Here is a 17,545-nt window from a genome sequence, read left to right as displayed (position 1 = left end):
CGTCGAAGAGTGTCTATTATTCATGCGAACACATGTTTGGTCAGCAAGCGAAGCAGGATGGACGCGGATAGCAGCGCGCAAACCGTTCAGAAACAAAATCATTAATCGTAATGAATAATAATTTTTTTGCCACCGTGACATCGGAACAAACCCGTAGCGATATATCATGCGTGATGTACAACGCGAATGTATATCTAGCAAAATTTTAATTTTTACAAATTAATGCACATTTTTGTAAGCATAACTATACATCATATTTAATTTTATGTGCTATGCATGTACTTACCAAATTGCGTAATAAAATTAGCATATCCTTGCGCGTTTCACAATAAGCCTATTGCCAAGTATCTCCTCGCGAGCACTCGTTGTTTATTGCTCTCTGTAAAAAAAAAAAAAATACGACATGTATTAGTTTTAAATTGTAATACGTAAAAATGAATAAATTATCTAATTTTATTTTACGAAATTTTGTTTTTTTCTTTTTTCCTTTTTAATTAACGTTTTATTTAGAAAATTGTTTTAATTTTTAATCTTTATTATAAAAGAAAAAAAAAAGATTACGATAAAAATGTAAGTTTATAATACGTTCTAAAGAGTGATTTATTCCCTCACGTGTCAATTAAGATTAACGATATTTTCGCTAACGAGATAATTATAAAATAGCATAGTGGAACATTTGAATATTTAACCCATGCACGGAAGCGAACACAAAGTGCAATACATCTCCATGGATATCACGTCTGACTTCCCCTCTCCAGGATTAAATAATAAAACCGGATATGTATGGAGACACGGATATACGTGCATACGTGTATCGGGTTACTTATTTGTCCGGAAAAAGAGGAGAGTTGTCTCGGCGCTACTACCGGAACGCCTTACAGAGATACGTTGTTTTAGCTAACGCGCTCGTTAAATTTTAAACAAAGAAAATTCAATCGAGTTCACATTGTCCCAATACGCCGCAAGGTCGATACACGTCTCCCTTTCCTCGCAATCATTTACATATCCAAGCCTGCAATTAACGTGTTCCGGCAAGCGTCAAATGTCGATTAACATTCCCCGTGCTTTTGACTTCAAGTGGTGAAAAGTTGCGAACGCTTATCGGTAGTCTTTTAAATTTTCAAGACCTTTAAAAAATCGCTTTAAAAAAAATATAAAAAAAAAGTAAAAAATTATATGTGTTTTCTTTTACAGATAAATATAACGAAGACACGCAGATAATATGTAGCGCAGTAAAAATTGAGCCAATCAGAATTTTAAGATGCTTATTTTCTTTTCTCTTGATACTTAAATAAAGTCTTTGTATCGCGGTTCTTCCGTATAGTATACGTCTGCTTGTTCTCCTGCCTCAAGCACCGGATTTAGGGAAGACGTGATCTGTAACGCGCTCTCTCCTTCGCCTTTTTTTTTTCGTGGCGGCTCAAATTATAAAATCTTAAAAAAAAAAAAATAAAAAAAAGAAAATAAAAAAAAGAAAAATAAAAAAAAAAGGAAAAAGATTTCCTTTCTCGAGAGATCTTGAATCGAAGAGTGCGTTTCGTTCACGGAATTCGATATCGCGGGCTTCGGCTATTAGGAGGAATCGAAAATCAAAGAACGTCTGCCGTCAAAAAATCTCGGAAATTCTCGGGAAATGCCTGGGAAGATGGGTACATTCGAGAGAGGAGTCTTCGGGTAAGGCCTTCGATTCGGGATTAAGGCACAGTCTCTCTTTCTTCCCGGACTGTCGGCTCTTTCCACGAAACTCATCACTGTTCAACGGGCTTTATCCTGCCTTGTTTGCCTTTTCTTACCAACCGCGCATCCCACGTCTCCGTCCCTCGCTCGGATTCTCTCTTTTCTCCTTCCGGCTCTATCTCTCTCTCTCTCTCTCCCCGTTCCTTCGACCTCTGCGTCGTCGTTTCTTTTTTCTCGCTCTTTCTCTCTTTTACCCTCGCGTTATCCCGTTTCCTCCACGAGCCTTTTGCCGAATGGCGTGCTTTACAGCGGGCAACGGCAGGTCTCCTTCGGCCTATCCGCCAGAGAAGAGCCTCGCTCGGTTTCGATCGTCGTCGTCGTCCGCTTCTCGGTGGCGTGGCTGGGCGCGCGTTCTCGATAATCGCCACGAGTCCTACCGAGTCTCGAGGAGAGATCCCAAGAGTCCCACCTGCCCTGCCCTGCCCCGCCTCGACGAGGCCAGGCCGCGCTGAAACCACCACAGACGAAACCTCGGTACCGCCGCGCGGTATGCCGCAACGCTGATTTCACTCTTTCTCGCGCGCGAGCCATTGGACTCCGATTGTTCGTGAGCGCGCGCTCGCGCGCGCGCGTGCCGGATACAAGATCTCGCCAGATTTACGAAAGAGATCGATTGTCGGTTGTATAATCACGACCGTAGAGGAAAAAGTCGCGCGGAGTCCGCGCGCCGTAGCTGCGAACGCAGTTGGATCCCCCAACGCTCGACCGTCATTCCGAAACGAAACTCCAATGAAAATCCTTTCGCTCACTTGCAATTTAATTGCAAAGCAGTCTCATTTGCGTTCCAATTATAATTCAAGTTGCGCAACCGTGTGATTTTTTTTTTTTATTAATTGTAATTCGATAAATTTTAGGGGCTTGAAAACGTAATAAAAAAAATTATATATATTATACAAAACAGGAATTAAATTTTCGTGTAAAAATCAGCGAGAGATTATTATCGGGAAAACATTGAGATCTGTTATTCCGGCTCCGAAGCGCTGAAGGCCCAGCTTCTGAATAACGGAATGTCACGAGACGTCCTCCACGTCTCAAGGCTACGTGCAGGACAAAGTGTTACGGAGCAACATGCGTGAGGATAACAGTTTCTAATTATTGCTCGAAGGTGCGGTAGTAGGTCGCATCGTTATCGCAGAGGTAGTCCGCCTCCCCCTCTCTCGTCCCGCGTACGGAGCGATACTGTTCGAGAAAGAAAAGGCGGAGGCAAGGGGGAGAGGACCTTCGAGAGCCGTGCGTGCATTTTAAATCATTCGCCGTCGCGAGAGCGCAATTCGCGCGATTCGACAAATTACCGAAGCGTCGCGCCGAGATAAAAGTCCCGGCCCATGATGGCGTTTCCATTCGCTCGCGAATGCCACCGAGCGGATTTTAATGCGGAGGCTTTCTTCGTCCGCGCGCGTAACGTCGGCCGGCGTTAACGCGACCGCAAAAGTCGGGTGAAAACGTAAAATAGCGAAAACGATCCTTTCGTGCCCGCGCGAAATGCGCCGCCGCTCCGCGGCCGGATGGTATTAATTTGTCGGCGGGAAAATAACGCGAAACGCGAGCGCGATTGATACGTACCAGCGCGGATTAATGACGGATTATCACCCGCCGAGATAACTATCATCCGAAAGTTCCGAGGCTGCCTATTTACTTTTCGACGTAGGAAATCTCCCGGCGTTTCTATCGCCGTTTCGTTCTGAAAAGCGTTTGAAATTGCACGCGCCGGCTATTTGAAATGCACGGCTTCGCAGATTATTTTACCTTTCACCACCCTTCACCGCCGCGACGAATAGCTGCTATAATTCCCCGCATAAAGTGACAAACGTCAAATCGCATCTGATCGCAGCCTCGCGATCGAGGCGCGCCGTGATAAATCTTTTCCTTTACGGCACGCGGCGTCGGCAATGTTATTAAAACCATTTGACTCGAGCCGACAAATTTCGTTTCGCTAATTTAATTTCCTTTCATTTAACATAACGCGTGTAATTATTATAATGCAAGTGTACATTTGTCACCCAGTTTTAGCTCGACACTCGACTTATTTCTATGCAAACACTCGTCTTATCGCGCCTACACGTGCCTTTATTATCGCGGCGCTTCAAGGAAAAAGTTTTATTTGAATTTTCTTTTAAAAAAAAATTTATAACGTTCAGCTATATACTAATGCTGCCTGGCGTGGACTGAAATATTTCAAAGACTGCATATGTCAACGTAATGCGTTATAATTACAGTTTTAGCTTCGACAGAAAGTTTAAGAAGAATTGGAAATCGATTAACTTCTGAGCTAACCAACGAGTTTCCGAATCGAGATAACGTAAGGTATATATGTATTTTAGAACATGTATGTATAATAATTCAAGACAAACATATAAATATACTGACAGTTGGGTTTCTATAGTTATAATTCAAAACACAAATAATTTAAACCGCGGAATTAACGATTTATATATATATTTTATACGATATATTTATATATATATATATATATATCGTTTCATCCAATGTTGAATAATTCGCTTTCACAGAATTACGTGTTCGAATAAGTGCATATGACTTATATCGATTGCACTACTATTTTTGCGGTCGTTTCGTTCAGGGAACGTTAGAGGGATTTATGTTTTATGCTACAAGGAAGAGTACGAATACGAAATTTGCCCGAGCATATTTCAGTTCGGGTAGCAACCGGCTCGATAAAACGTGCTCGCATTTGGAAATTGCATTACCTTGCCGAAATCAGCTTCATCGTTTGAAAGGTGGATTAAAATTCGTCCGGGTCATAAATCCAAGTGGGAAATCCCATAAATGTCGCACGTGGTGGCGCGCGTGATCGATGAGCGCACCGATAGCAGATTTGACGTAATTTCCAGTTAACTTTATATTTAATAGTGGCACGGAACAACAGAGTCGTGGGCGGACGCAAGGAATTAAATAAGAGGACTTCGACAAAAGGTCCCTCAAATTAATGGACAATGATTAGTATCGCGATGGTCCGCGATCGAATATTCCCCGAGAACGCTCGGCGACAAAAATTTCTCACCGAGCTCCTTCACTTCTTAACAAATCCTCTCGGATGTATAACATTTCCCACGATTTGTTTTCCAGATACTTAATTATAATATTTCAATTTTCCCAAGCTATTCGAGGAAACGTCCTCTAAATACTTAATCCGTTTTATTTAAAAATGGGAAAAAGTCATTAAAATCCGATTTATGTTTTTAGTTATCGATCTCTCGTAGTTTTTAAATATGACGAATGGTCGCCGGGCCGGCTTGCCTATCCGACGAAGAGAGATATGAACCGCCTCCGTTCTCGGCCCGCTTATTTTGCAACTTTTGTTTGTTCGCCTGATCAAAGCGACCGGTAGCTTTCGGGGGTAGCTGCGGCCGAGGTGCTTCGCACGTACGGGCCTGGGGGTTGTCCGTCGTCGCTTGGCGCATGCGGTTACAGTTCGAACAGGAAAGAATGCAGTGCTTCCCGAAGCTAATAAAACAGGTCGCTCCGTAACTCAACCTCGCGATACACCCGGTCGTAGGTGCGCATATAGCGCGGCGCTTTCAGAAACGTCCTTTATACACAGCCACCCCTTGTGCAAATGCGCCGAGCGTAACCGACCTACAAGGGGGTTTACAGATCGAGTTAGTTAACTCTTTTGGACGTTGATCTGCGGCCCAGCACGTAGCTAAATAACCGACGATTCGTCCCGCCGTCGTCGATCAAGTGTCACTTTAGTTTTAACGTACGTTTGTTAAAAATCACCGCGTACGTGCACCGCGCCTTGCATACCCCGCGCACAATCGTCGATCGATAATATCTATTGCATAATTATATGTAATATCGCTAATAATCGATAACGAGGATAAATATAAGTGACATTATTAAAGCGCGACGCGAGAGTCATAATTATCGATTCCAACAATTATTTTCTTCCACTTAACAATTATGTAATTGAAATTGACGTAAAGCTCGCGTTATTCCGGTGACGAAAACCCGCGTGTGCGGCGCTCGCAGGTGGATATTTCGCTTAAACTTTTAAAGAGCGATATGGCCATTCATCGGGTCGTTCGAGGAACAATGTTTTATACGTAAATGTTTGCTAAGTAGATTAAAGCTTCTTTCCTTTAGATCTATTCGCGATAAGAGGACCGACCCCCTTCGACGAGAAAGCCCATCGACAGGGGGGGGAGGAGGGGAGGCGGCCCATCAGCGGAGTTAGTCGATGCGGCGACGTCGATGTCGGCGTCGGGGGGTTGGAGCGTCGCGTGTTGGCGGAGCACCGTCGACGGCGGGAAAGGGTTACGGGAGACTTCGGGGCGCACGTAAGAATCCACGCGACGCCATGCTCGTCGGGTGAGAGACTCGGCGACTCGGAGGCACGGCACGGCACAGAGAGAGAGAGAGAAAAAGAGAGAAAGAGAGAGAGAGAGAGAGAGAGAGTGAGAGACAGATGCGGCGGCGGGGCCAGTTGAGAGACCGAGAGAGAATGGATCAATACCGTGCGATACACGCCGAAGTAATTTCATTGTCCACTGTTAGTGGCGGTTCACGTGTCGCGTGGCGTGGCGCGATGTCGGCGTGGCGTGGCGTGGCGTAGCATGGCGTGCGCGCACGGTGGGCCTCGCACGCTCGTCCCCGTCTCGCTTTCCTCCCCCTCCCCCCCTCCCCTCCACCCTGAACCCCACGTTTTTCCACCCTTCGCGCCCTCGCTCTTTCTTTCTGACGCTCGTCACTCGTCTCCCTACTGCCTTTCTTTTGCGCTTCTCTCCGCTCCGGCCGGCTCTCGATCGCCCTGCCAGCCCCGCTCTTTACGGGGGTGAAAATAGAACCCTTATGGCGTTCGAGTGATAGCCGTACGTCGCTACTAGCCGTATTGATCACCCTTCGCAATCAATGTTAACTACGTCGGGATCTGGTTGAGAAGTGCGATCCGAGAAATTTCGCCTCGGCCGTCCATGCTCGCGCGGTGAATTATTAAGCAAACTGTTGCAAGCATTAAGCGCGATAAAAATATATGCATTAGGAGTCGAAACGAAATAAGCACGTCGCCAGCTTGGAATTTACTTTCTACACTTTCAACTCTCAAAGAATAATTAAAAAAAAGAGAGAGAAAAAATATTCCCATTGCAACATAATTTAACTTCTTACATGAATTTATTGAAATTTCGTTTGCTTATTCATGTATCGTATTGTGCAAAGCGTTATTAGTTATTTTATTTAAAATCCAGCAGTTTCGAAAAACTGTAAGGGCAAAGAAAAATTGACGCGAAGGGTAGACGCAAAATGTCAAAGTGACAAAATATATAATATGTAGGACGGCTGCTAAAACTTTACTTGTCTCCCGGAAAATTTCAAGTGATTTTTGTTCGCGAGATGTTTGATAGGTGAAGAAGGCTATTTTCTTTTTCTATAAGAGAAAGACGGACGTGGACGTTCCATTGTATTCCGCTACGCCGCAAAAGTCACCCGCTGATTTAGCTACAAAATAAGATGTTTTCGTTATCCGGCGACGGCGAACGAGCTTAGTATATCACCGTTTCGTCGCTCTTTTCCGCACGTCCTGCGACATCAATCGCGTTAAAATAGCTTCGCCGAGACGCGAAATATTTCGCGGGACCGCTCGCGAAAGTGTAAATAACTTTAAATCAACGCGGCGCCGCGGCGCAGAAATTAACAAGCGTCTAATCGAAATTGCACATCTTTCAGCGCGAAAGGAACGGTAGTTCAACGCGGCGCAGGCGACCCATGAGAAAAAAGGTAGTGGACCGTAAAACTACTTCCACTTTGTTGCGGGCGTCTGCTGCTTGCATAGCGCGAGACTCTCCCGACAACAAGGAGGCGACTCTCACGAGCGATCTTTCACTCTCGGACATTTAGAGCGTTGACTTTCTCCCGTATCGAAGCTGTCGATCGTGCGAACCGCGCGGATATGACGTGCAGGGATGCCCACTGATATTCGGATGCTGGGAAATATGATTTTTGCCGATACTTTCTCTTACCCATATTTTAAACAATCTGTCGCAAATAGCGCGACTACAATTCCGTCACGCGTACCGCCGTAATTTTTCACGGTAATTAAAATACCATTAAATCCTTTTTGGATTTTGCATTTATGTATGTAAATTTTTTTTTTTTTTTTAAGTGAATAATTTATCCTCTTTTCGGAATTTTCAGAAATATAAATTGCAAAAATGATTAAATTACACTTAGTTTCTATTTTTATCTTTTTTTTTTTTTTTTTTTTTTTTTTAATTATTCTTTAATACGCTTCGTATGATTTTTTTCGATGTAGCATATGTATATCGTATAATATCACAATCAATTTAATACCGATGGATTTTTAGAATTTTTGTTGCGACATATTATACGTCGACAAATCGTTCATAGTTTTTAGGCAATAAATGATATTCAGATCTTATGAGAAATAATGATCCCTGCTGACGAAATCGCGTTGTGTAAAATCACAATGTGCAAAGATGACCTCGCGTTTGTATAGACTGATTATAATTCAACAGCGTCGACGCAATAATACGACGTCGTTGTCTTATCGAGACAGACCTTGATCACTGCGCGACGTTCGTATAAATATTTTTCAGCTCCCGCGATGCACATTTATGTCGTGATTAAGGAAGACTTTCCTTGTACCCGATTGAGACGATAAACGTTCGCGTAAAACTGTTGCTATAGTTTTCCACAAGTGCACGTTCGGAATCGAATAATGTCAAACTAAAAATAATTATATAAATCGTAAGTCCTAGTTGTACAAAATATACAGTTAAATTTTTCGTCACATTTTTTTAAATTCATTAACATATAATAAGTTAATATTTGAGCGGATTTTCCTTTTATTTATTTTTTTTTTTTTATGATTAACATACCGAGCTCGAGCATAAAACCTGCGTCTGTGTCAAAAATCTCGTTTCCTTACTCTATTAAATTTTACTTATCGTTAAATTAAGAAATTACAAATTTTAACGAGATAGATTTAATCTTCTATTTCATTCTTTCTTTTTTTCCCCAATCATAAAGCTGAATTTGAAAAACATATATTTTTGGGGACGTCCATAAAATGGTATAATTCCGTACGGATTTAAGTATTTTCGAAACGTAATATGATTTTCATCCGTAATACGAGTTTCATTACTATCGAAAGTGATTTATGGGATCCAGTTTGCAGCGTCGGATTATCGTCGCAGTATGTTACGCGATACTAGTTGGCGGTGATCATCGACGATGGACGGCGATCGATTCCTCATTACGAGAAGAGAGAAACGCATCGCGGAACTAACTCGCCGTACAGAAAATTTTAATTATCATCCCCGCCACCGGCCGCATACCGTAATTACGCATAAGCATTGCGCATTAAAGAGCGGTTCGTCACGACTGGAAAGTTTCGCCAGGCAATTACACCGCGCGTTATTTTCGCGGCGTCGCGAAGCCCCGCGTAAGGACTCCGCGAGAGTCGGCCAGCGTGATCTTAGCCTATCCTCGCATTACTCGGCACGGTAGTTGCCACGTATGGAAATATGCATTCTCTAGCGCGCGCGGCTAACAGCCACGCATGTGCGTGCGTGCGTGCGTGCGTGCGTGCGTGCGTGTGCATTTGCGCGGATGGAAATGTTCACCGAGGGAACTGAGGCCGCTTTTGTCGGCGCGGAGTTGTCTTTCGCGAAGCGAGCGATTCTGGCCGCTGGGCAACAAGCTGGTGGTAGCAACAACCCAGCAACGCGATCATTTACGTGTTAACCGGCGCTGCGCGCACACGCGCGCGCCCGTGCACAACCGTAAAAGCGCGTAGTATCCGACCGTGCGTGTGTTAGACGGTGAACTCTAGGATAGCGAGCGCGGAGAACACGGTAGATACCGACGCTGGAATCACGAAGAAAGAATCCCTTCGTCGCACGACTCGCTGCACCGCCTGAGTCATGACTCTGATGAGCTAATGACAAACATATGCACGCTCACGTATTCGAGGAACGTAAACAAAGTCGTCAGTATAGATGCACGATGGTAATATGTTATCAGATTTGTCAGCGGTGACGAAATTTTATTTTTATCCGCTATTATAATTAAAAAATTTTTTTTTTATATTTCCTCGGTTAATTAATTTTTGGAGATCTCCAAAATTCTTAACTTACCCGAAGACATGAATTTGAAAGAAGAAATTCGGAATTCTTTTTCAGCTAAAAAATTTCAGACTTGTTCAAATATTTAGATACAAATAATAAAATGTTTGGTACACGTAAAGTGTGTATTTTAAAATTATAATGGATACTGTAATATAACCTGTTAGCGGACGATTAATTTTATTATTATTTTTCCTATTATTAAAGCTTGACAAGGAAAAGCGATAAAGTGAGGAGGAAGTGATCAAAGTCTATCACTTAAGGGGGAAAATCCGTTATGGATGACAGAAGAGATAAACGGCCGAATGAAATTGCCATGGGATTATTCGTAGTATCGCCGTTATTTACTATCTAATCATTTTTCAAAAATGTTACATGTTCCACATACTCGTCGGGCTTTCCGAAACATCTTATCGGCCCCCCTCCCCCTGTTATCCAATTACATCCGGGGCTGATCGGGCCAATTGACGACATTACGGGGGAATCGTTCACGCCGCTCCGTGGATCTGGTCCATCGGTTACTCCAGTTACAATAACTTCTTCGATGACGCCCGCGTCGCGCAACTTCATTGTTATTCCGATAAACCGGCGGTCCTTTCTCCCCGGTCTCGCCTCTGGTCATTTCATCTCTCACCCTCACCGGCCTCGCTGCCGCGAGGGAGGGCAATGGAATTCGAGTCTGCGGATCTCAGAGAGGCATCCTACTTCCCCCACCCGTACGTAACTCCGTTCGACCTCTCCGTCGTGGCGTCCTCTCCCGCGTTCGCTCCTCGCGTTCACTCTCTCCTTATCTTTTCCTCTCTCGTCCGCGAGACACGGGATATACGAGCGCGCAGAGGAAGGGGGAGGAGGGAAGGGAGGAGGGAGAGCGGCCAGATAGAAATGGTATATTATTTAAATAGTGTGGCGACTACGGTGCGTGACCTTCTCGTCGACGTCGCGCCTGATTCCCCTCTTTAACCTCCTCGGGTCTCTCTCGCCTAGGGAGCGAGCGAGCGAGCAAAGGGTCGCCGGTCTCGTTCCTCCCAACGCCGCGGCCCCTCCGCCTGGTATCCGCGGCTTCTACCCCCGAGTCCACTCCGTCCCCCCACCAGGTCGTCATCGAGCGCGCGAGTGCATCCCTTCCAGCCAGGTCCCCGTCGATCCCTCTCGCCACTCGTCACTCCCTCCTCCTCGTCTTCGCATGCTCCTCCGTGCTCACGGTCCTCGAAAAGACCGACGCCGGCCTCACCTTTCTCTCTCTTTCTCGTACCCATCTTCCTTCCTTCCTTCCTTCTCGGTCGCGCGCGCTCCGAGCGCGACGTTACAGCTCGCGCACGATACAGGGTGGCTCGCAAGGACGAGGAATTAAGCTGGCTCCTTGAGGCGGTGACCTGCCCGCTGCCGTCGTTGGCTTATGCATGAATAAACACCGCGTACGGGGAACGAAACGTCGTCGCGGACCGAGGACGGCGCGCGCAGCATCTGCACGCGGTGTCTAAAACGCGGGACAACCGCGTCGCGGGTGGGAGGGTGTTACATGGGAGGGCACGAGATTCCCCTTTGTCCGTGGGACCGTTTTTCCTCCGGTGAAAGAACGCGACGAGGTGCATACCGTGGTCCACCGCGGCGGATCCCACGTTGATCAATGGGCCCCACCGGCGGTCCCCTTTGAATGTTCTCTTAAATACGATCTCGGTCTACGAAACGCTCACGGAACGTGATATAAAAACGATAATGTCATCGAGAGAAAGTCGGCGGTCATCGGTTAACAAGTCCCACGCGCGCCTGTCCCTCAGTATTTTTAGTCAAAGCCTCCCGCATGAAGACACGAAGCGAGAAGGGTATTGACATCTAGCGCAACATTAATAATGCCCTCGTTAAAAAAAAAAAAGAAAAGGAAAGAGAAAGAGAAAAAAAAAAAAGAAGCGATGCCCCTCTAGTTACGCAAGCCGATCCCGGCCGTAACGCACGAGGGAAGGCTATTACGAAGTCGAAGCATCTCTTAACGATCGGTTCTTACGATAAGTGAGCGTGAAGATTATAGCGGGGTTGAACGCGCGCGTCCTTCCGGCCTTTCAAAATGCGTTCCCTTCCATTGCAGGCGTTGCACGTACCACGTACGCTTCGTGCATTCATCGTCAGGTAGCAGCACATTTCGCCTCGCTTTTTCCCTCCCGTTAAAAAAAAAAAGCTTTCAAGATTTCCGTGACACACTCGACGACGTCGGCCGCCGACGCGAATCCGCGCCTCATCCCTGTTCGATTTATTGTTTATTTGCTCCCGCGACAAATAATCCCTCGACTCGACGTTTCGATTTGTCCGCCGGGGCGATATACGAGAGAGATAATGGATACATGAGTGCGTTTCGCGGTAAAAAAAAAATAAAAAAAAAAAAAAAAAAAAAAAAAACAGATTACTCCATTTTCAGAAAAATAATCACACGTATCGATACGCGTATTTTAAATAATTTATTTAAAAACCGGAGGGTTGTCGGTAGCCGGTTTCAACTCGCCCGTCGATTAACGCGAAGGTCCGCAATTCGTAAGCGCGGCAAAAGGGCACGAGAAATTATGCGCGGATTAACGCTCGAATTGGATCTCTCAACGCCTCAATATACCCCGCTGCTATTTTCGGGAGAGCGGTTTGGTGTTTTAGGGTAACGCGATAAACGGATTGCCATCGATCAAGTCGGGACACCCGCTAGAGGGAGAGCGCGCGCGGGTGGGAAGTGCTTGTAAAGTACTCTCGGTACTCGTGTTGCCGTCTTCCTCTACCCCTGTCGGCCATCGCTTCCGCACCCCATCCAGGTCAGACTCTCCTCCACCACTTCCTTCGCTATCTCGCTCCCGCCCTCTCCTCCCTCGCCCTCGCTCCCTCTGGTTTCCTAAACCATCTTTCTACGTGTACAGAGTCGGCGCTATCAGCGCGCCTTACTTCCTGCCGGAACGATACGCTACATAGTTGTAAGGGTTCCCGTGCTTTTCCCTCCCCCCCCTTCCCTCCTTCCTCCCCTTCGTCGAATCGCATCGCTCTCGTGTATTGCTCGGTATAATTGTACCTTCGCCGACGGGTTGCCACTTGACGATTTAGCGCTCCTTTGATCGCTTCTGCTGCCGCTGCTGCGACAGCAAATGCACGCGAGACTACTTGGGCGGCTCGTGTCGGCGGAGATTGATCTGCCGGCGCAGAGCGATGATCGTCGTTTCAATTTAAATTATTAATCAGAAGTAATTATCCGTCTAATCTAATTCAAGATTGAATAGAGAGCCACGGTATGCGAGAAGTAGTAGAGGACAAGAAAAAGAAAAAAAAAAATAATCCGGGCCTCGAGGATGAGCGCGATCTCAGCGGGGTATACTTTTAATTGACATTTTATTAACTGCTCGGTCGTGTTTCTAACAGTCGTCCGATAAGTCGTAAGTGGAAGATGGTCGCTTTTTTAATTAGCCTACTTATTAATGTCGCAATCAACTGGTTTAACTGCAAAGGGAAACGTGTAGTTAGACGCGGGACAGCCAGTCAACGGCGCGTTTGCGACCGACCGGCCGCGGAGATCGTTGCAGTTTTGCGATATACGCGTGCATTATGCACCGACCGATTGGCATGTGCGAGAGTCACGTTCGCCGGTCTCTCTCGTGGCGGCGAGTCGGAGGCTTGCCTTCCGCGTAACTTGGCGAAACTCGAGCAAAACTTCTCGGCGCAAACATCAAGTTATTTCCCCGATACGCTCGGCGCCCGCGGCTTACCCCTTTCGTTTGTCCCTCTCCTTCCTCCTCTCTACTCCCCCCTTTACCTCCCCCCCTTGATCCCACTCTGCTCTACGTGTCAGGATTACTCTCTCTCCGGCGGCCTGCCTCCTCTCTACGCTCCTTTCGTCCTTTTCCGGCCCTAAACTATACTGCGCCGAAGCGGTGCTGTCGTCATCGTGGATTCCTTCCCCTTCGCGCGCAGTGCCCATACAACACCGCCACGAGCGAGCCTCCAACTGGCTTCGCATCCTGTGCATCCGGCGGCGGTGGCGGTGATAGCGATAGCGATGGTGGCGGTGGCATCGACGTTGCCAAGTGTCCTCGACCATCTGCAACCGTTCCTCCTCTCCTGTTTATTGGTTTAATATTCAATACGCCTCGCTAGTTCAATGTGTAACGCAGCGACATAGGTGCGGGCAGAGGCAGGAGCCCGCGTCCGTGAACGTATGCACCGCGCGCCAGTCTGGTACGCGCGCACGGGTTATTCCCCTCTTTCCTTCCCTCCACCGTCGTCCTTCTCTCTTTCCTCCGCCGTCGTCCGTCTCTCTTCTTTCCCTCCCCCCGTTTCCCTGTAACCCCCGCTGTTGGGCCCCACTCCCTACGCTCGCTTCCCCTATTCTCTTTCTCTCTTCATGGCTACCGTCGGCTCTCCCATCTCTGCCTCTCTCCGTCTCACCCCCTGCGTTTCCTCCCCTATTTCTCTATCCATCCTCGTCCGTCGGTGCCCCATCCTCCCCTTCGTTCTCTTTTCGTCTCACTTTTACGCGTCGCGTTCTCTTGCGAATAATTGTGGCATCTTCTTTTTCTTTCTTTTTTTTTTTTCTTCTTCTTCCTTTTCTCCCGCTTTACTTTTCTTTTTTTCCCCTTTTCCGCCGCCCTCTCGTCCCTCTCCACCTCCGCGTGTCGTACATACGGCGCGCATTGTACGCGTAAGCATCGGGAAGACCGTGTGCATCGTGTACGCGATCCCTTCTTTCCACCCTTTCTTTCCTCTCCTCATCCTCTGTCTTTTTCTCTCTCCGACCTTCTCTCTCTCTCTCTCTCTCTCTCTCCCTCTGTCCTTCTCTCTCTCGAATTAACTGTATAGTCAACTAATAGAGTTTGCCGAGTAGACATGCGCCCTTCTTGGTCCAAGGTGTCGGCCTTGCCCCATATTTCTTCGAAATGGCTAGGGTGGTCGGAGTGACGTTCGATATCTCGAACGTAGACGTCCGCCGGCGGAGGAGAGCCGACGACGTACGATCGCAATCCTCTTCCTCCACGTTGGCAAACGACTTTAACGTGGCGGCCGCCACGTCCGAGATCGCCCATAATGACATACGGCTCGATCTTACGCGATGGGTGCTGCGTCGGTCACGCGTCGGAACAACGGCGGGGACCTGTTTATCACGAGCTTGCGACGTGCGCACCCCACGGTCGTTCGCGGCATAAATATCGCAGGCATTTGCGACGCAAACGACGCCGTCACTCGGAGTTGTTTATATAAACCGTGACCCAATATTGCGCGCGGAGCGTAATGAAATAATTATTTAGCTCGCTCGCGCGCGGGACGGGGGGGAGAGAAGGAGGGGGGAGGGATCTCCGCGCTGCTCTTCGTACAATAGATTTTTAATTACGTGCGTTCGGCATATAATTGTTCGCGTGCGTTTTGAATGGCGATTGAATTTATTCACCTCTTCTCGCTTTATGTCCCGGCTCTCTTTCTCCCTTTCTCTCTCTTGTCCCCCGCCGTTATTTATCGCCGGCCGCTCCGAATATGAAGAGCGCTTCGATAATGCAATTCCGTATGCCACGTACGTCGGCTATTTATGTTTTGCAAATAACGCCCAGGCACACGAGAATCGGCCGCACTTGTACCCATATACATGGCCCCACTATCGATCGCGCTGGGCGAATTACGCGAAATAATGATGGTCCACGATGATATACGTGTAACATTGATTTCTGCGTTACGTCAGACCGATGATGCTCGGTGCGTGAAGTGCTATTGATTCACCCTGCAGGCAGAATGGGTATCCATATTCGATTTTCGAGTGGGCACAGTAGTGCCGTTTAGCGTCGGCTTCAAGCCGGCATCGAGATTGATTTCGACTTTCGTGGTTTATGCCACATTTGCACGCAACCGCCGCGTCGTTTCGTGACTTACAAAGACCGCTTTCGAGACATTATTTTTTTTTTTTTTTAAACAATTATTTTATATTAATTCGCGCGGATAGAAAACTTTTACGAGCAGATCCAAATTTGGCTCCAACGCCAATTCTTTCTTTTTTTTCTTTTTATTTTTTTAAAATAATGTTATGAGAAAAAATTTTGTTGAAAGTATTTTTGCTTTATATGTACCGCGTTACTCTCGCTTCAAGTTTGCTTAAACGTATATCGTAGAGTGACGCAAGTCACAGTGCAATATTGGTTAAATGCGATTTAACATGCAGTATGGCGATGGTTAAACATAATTTATTCATTCAGTCCACGCTACCAATAATAAGTCAAGCAGAACATGACGTAATAATTGAATCGCTATGGGATCAATGCACTCGGTAATTTAATTATTTTTAATGTGCAACGTTAAAAAAAGAAAGAAAAAAAATTAAGCTCAACAAATGCGAAAAGAAAGACATAACAAAAAAAGAAAAACCAACAGAGACGACAACTTTTAACATCAGTATACCGCGGTATCATTAAAAATAATAAATTTTTTAACACGAGCATGTGTTTGAAAGTCACGTGTTTATTAAATTATCCTAAGATCACTTTTAAATCTTCACGAATACTCGTAATTTTAGCTTCCTCTTTTTTTTTTTCTTTTTCTTTTTTCGATTTCTGACGAATCCTTTTGATCAAGTGACGTGAGGGTTAACGTGAAACGGACTGGTTTATAGAAATCGTATGGATGTCTTGATTGATCCCGGGGATAGTTCGAATACTTTGCTCGGCGGGGTGTAGATGGGCCGGCGGTAGCGGCTAGTGACTGCTACGACTACGAATAGTTGAGGCGGGAGCGATGACCAGATGTGCGGATAGCACGTAGACCGGCATGGATGAACGGACGAGGTGATGTCGAGTCCGGATAGTGTTCCGCGCGCTTGCCTATTATGCCATAAGCCTCCGCGTCTTTCTTTCCTTTATTCTTCCCGGCGTGTAAAAAGGAGCGTGGACCAGCTGTCGACATCGCACGACTTATTCCTGAAAATCGTCGATCACCCCGAGGGTGCTAAACGAATTATCAAGGACAGTCACCGTAGGCTTCAAAAGCGGGACCGGCCGTCTGATCTTCCTCGGCGGCAAAAGATTCTTCTAATGCCCGCGAAACAATAAAGGAACGCTTTTGACTTCGTGGTGGGCGATCTTAAACAATTTATTTCTACACACAAACGGCCAAACTCGAATGATTTATCTCGCCCCGGGGTCTCGCCATTGAAATCGGTAAATGTGGTGTAATATATCGACAACGTGATTTTAAATATTTGATTCGTGATTAATATATTTGCCGATTTGTTAGGCAAATATATATTTGAAAAAAAAAAAAAATAAATAAAGAAAAAAAGAAATCAAATTCACAGAACATCAAAAATAACCACAAAAAAGAATAAACATTGATAAAACCGATGAAACAGTAATGCGGACGTTGTTAAACGCCGATTTAGTATATCATAAATATGAAATTGTAAAAAAAACAATATTGTATGTGAAATAAAAAATTTAAGACAGCCTGAAAAATATCATCAAAAGGAAAACGAGAGGAATGCTACGCTTCAATCTTTTTTTTTTTATCGACACCTCTAACAATAAGACTTGAATTTAATTTAACGTAGCGTTAATTTTTTTTTAATACTTTCAACAAAAAATTGTCGTCTCGATTTTATCGACAAAGGTTCGGAAGGATAGTAATAAATTCCGCATCGCGGGACGTTTGGACATAGTTTAGCAGCACTTATTTCAAGCGCGGCATCTTGTCTCGAAACTTTTGTTGCG

The 17,545-nt window shown here is 45.9% G+C and overlaps 1 long non-coding RNA gene across 1 annotated transcript in view; it reads right to left on the bottom strand.

Moving 5' to 3' along the window:
* Positions 1-233: 233 nt before the first annotated feature.
* LOC139101819 (uncharacterized) overlaps positions 234-17,545 on the bottom strand; it is a 49,243-nt gene continuing 31,931 nt past the window's right edge. Inside the window, exon 6 of the long non-coding RNA XR_011545634.1 lies at positions 234-379. This is a non-coding gene — a long non-coding RNA (uncharacterized lncRNA). The remainder of the gene's footprint in view (positions 380-17,545) is intronic.

Source organism: Cardiocondyla obscurior, linkage group LG04 (assembly GCF_019399895.1).
Source record: "Cardiocondyla obscurior isolate alpha-2009 linkage group LG04, Cobs3.1, whole genome shotgun sequence".
NCBI lineage: Eukaryota > Metazoa > Arthropoda > Insecta > Hymenoptera > Formicidae > Cardiocondyla > Cardiocondyla obscurior.
The sequence above is the reverse complement of the archived record's forward strand: the minus strand, read 5'-3'. Positions and strand labels throughout refer to the sequence as shown.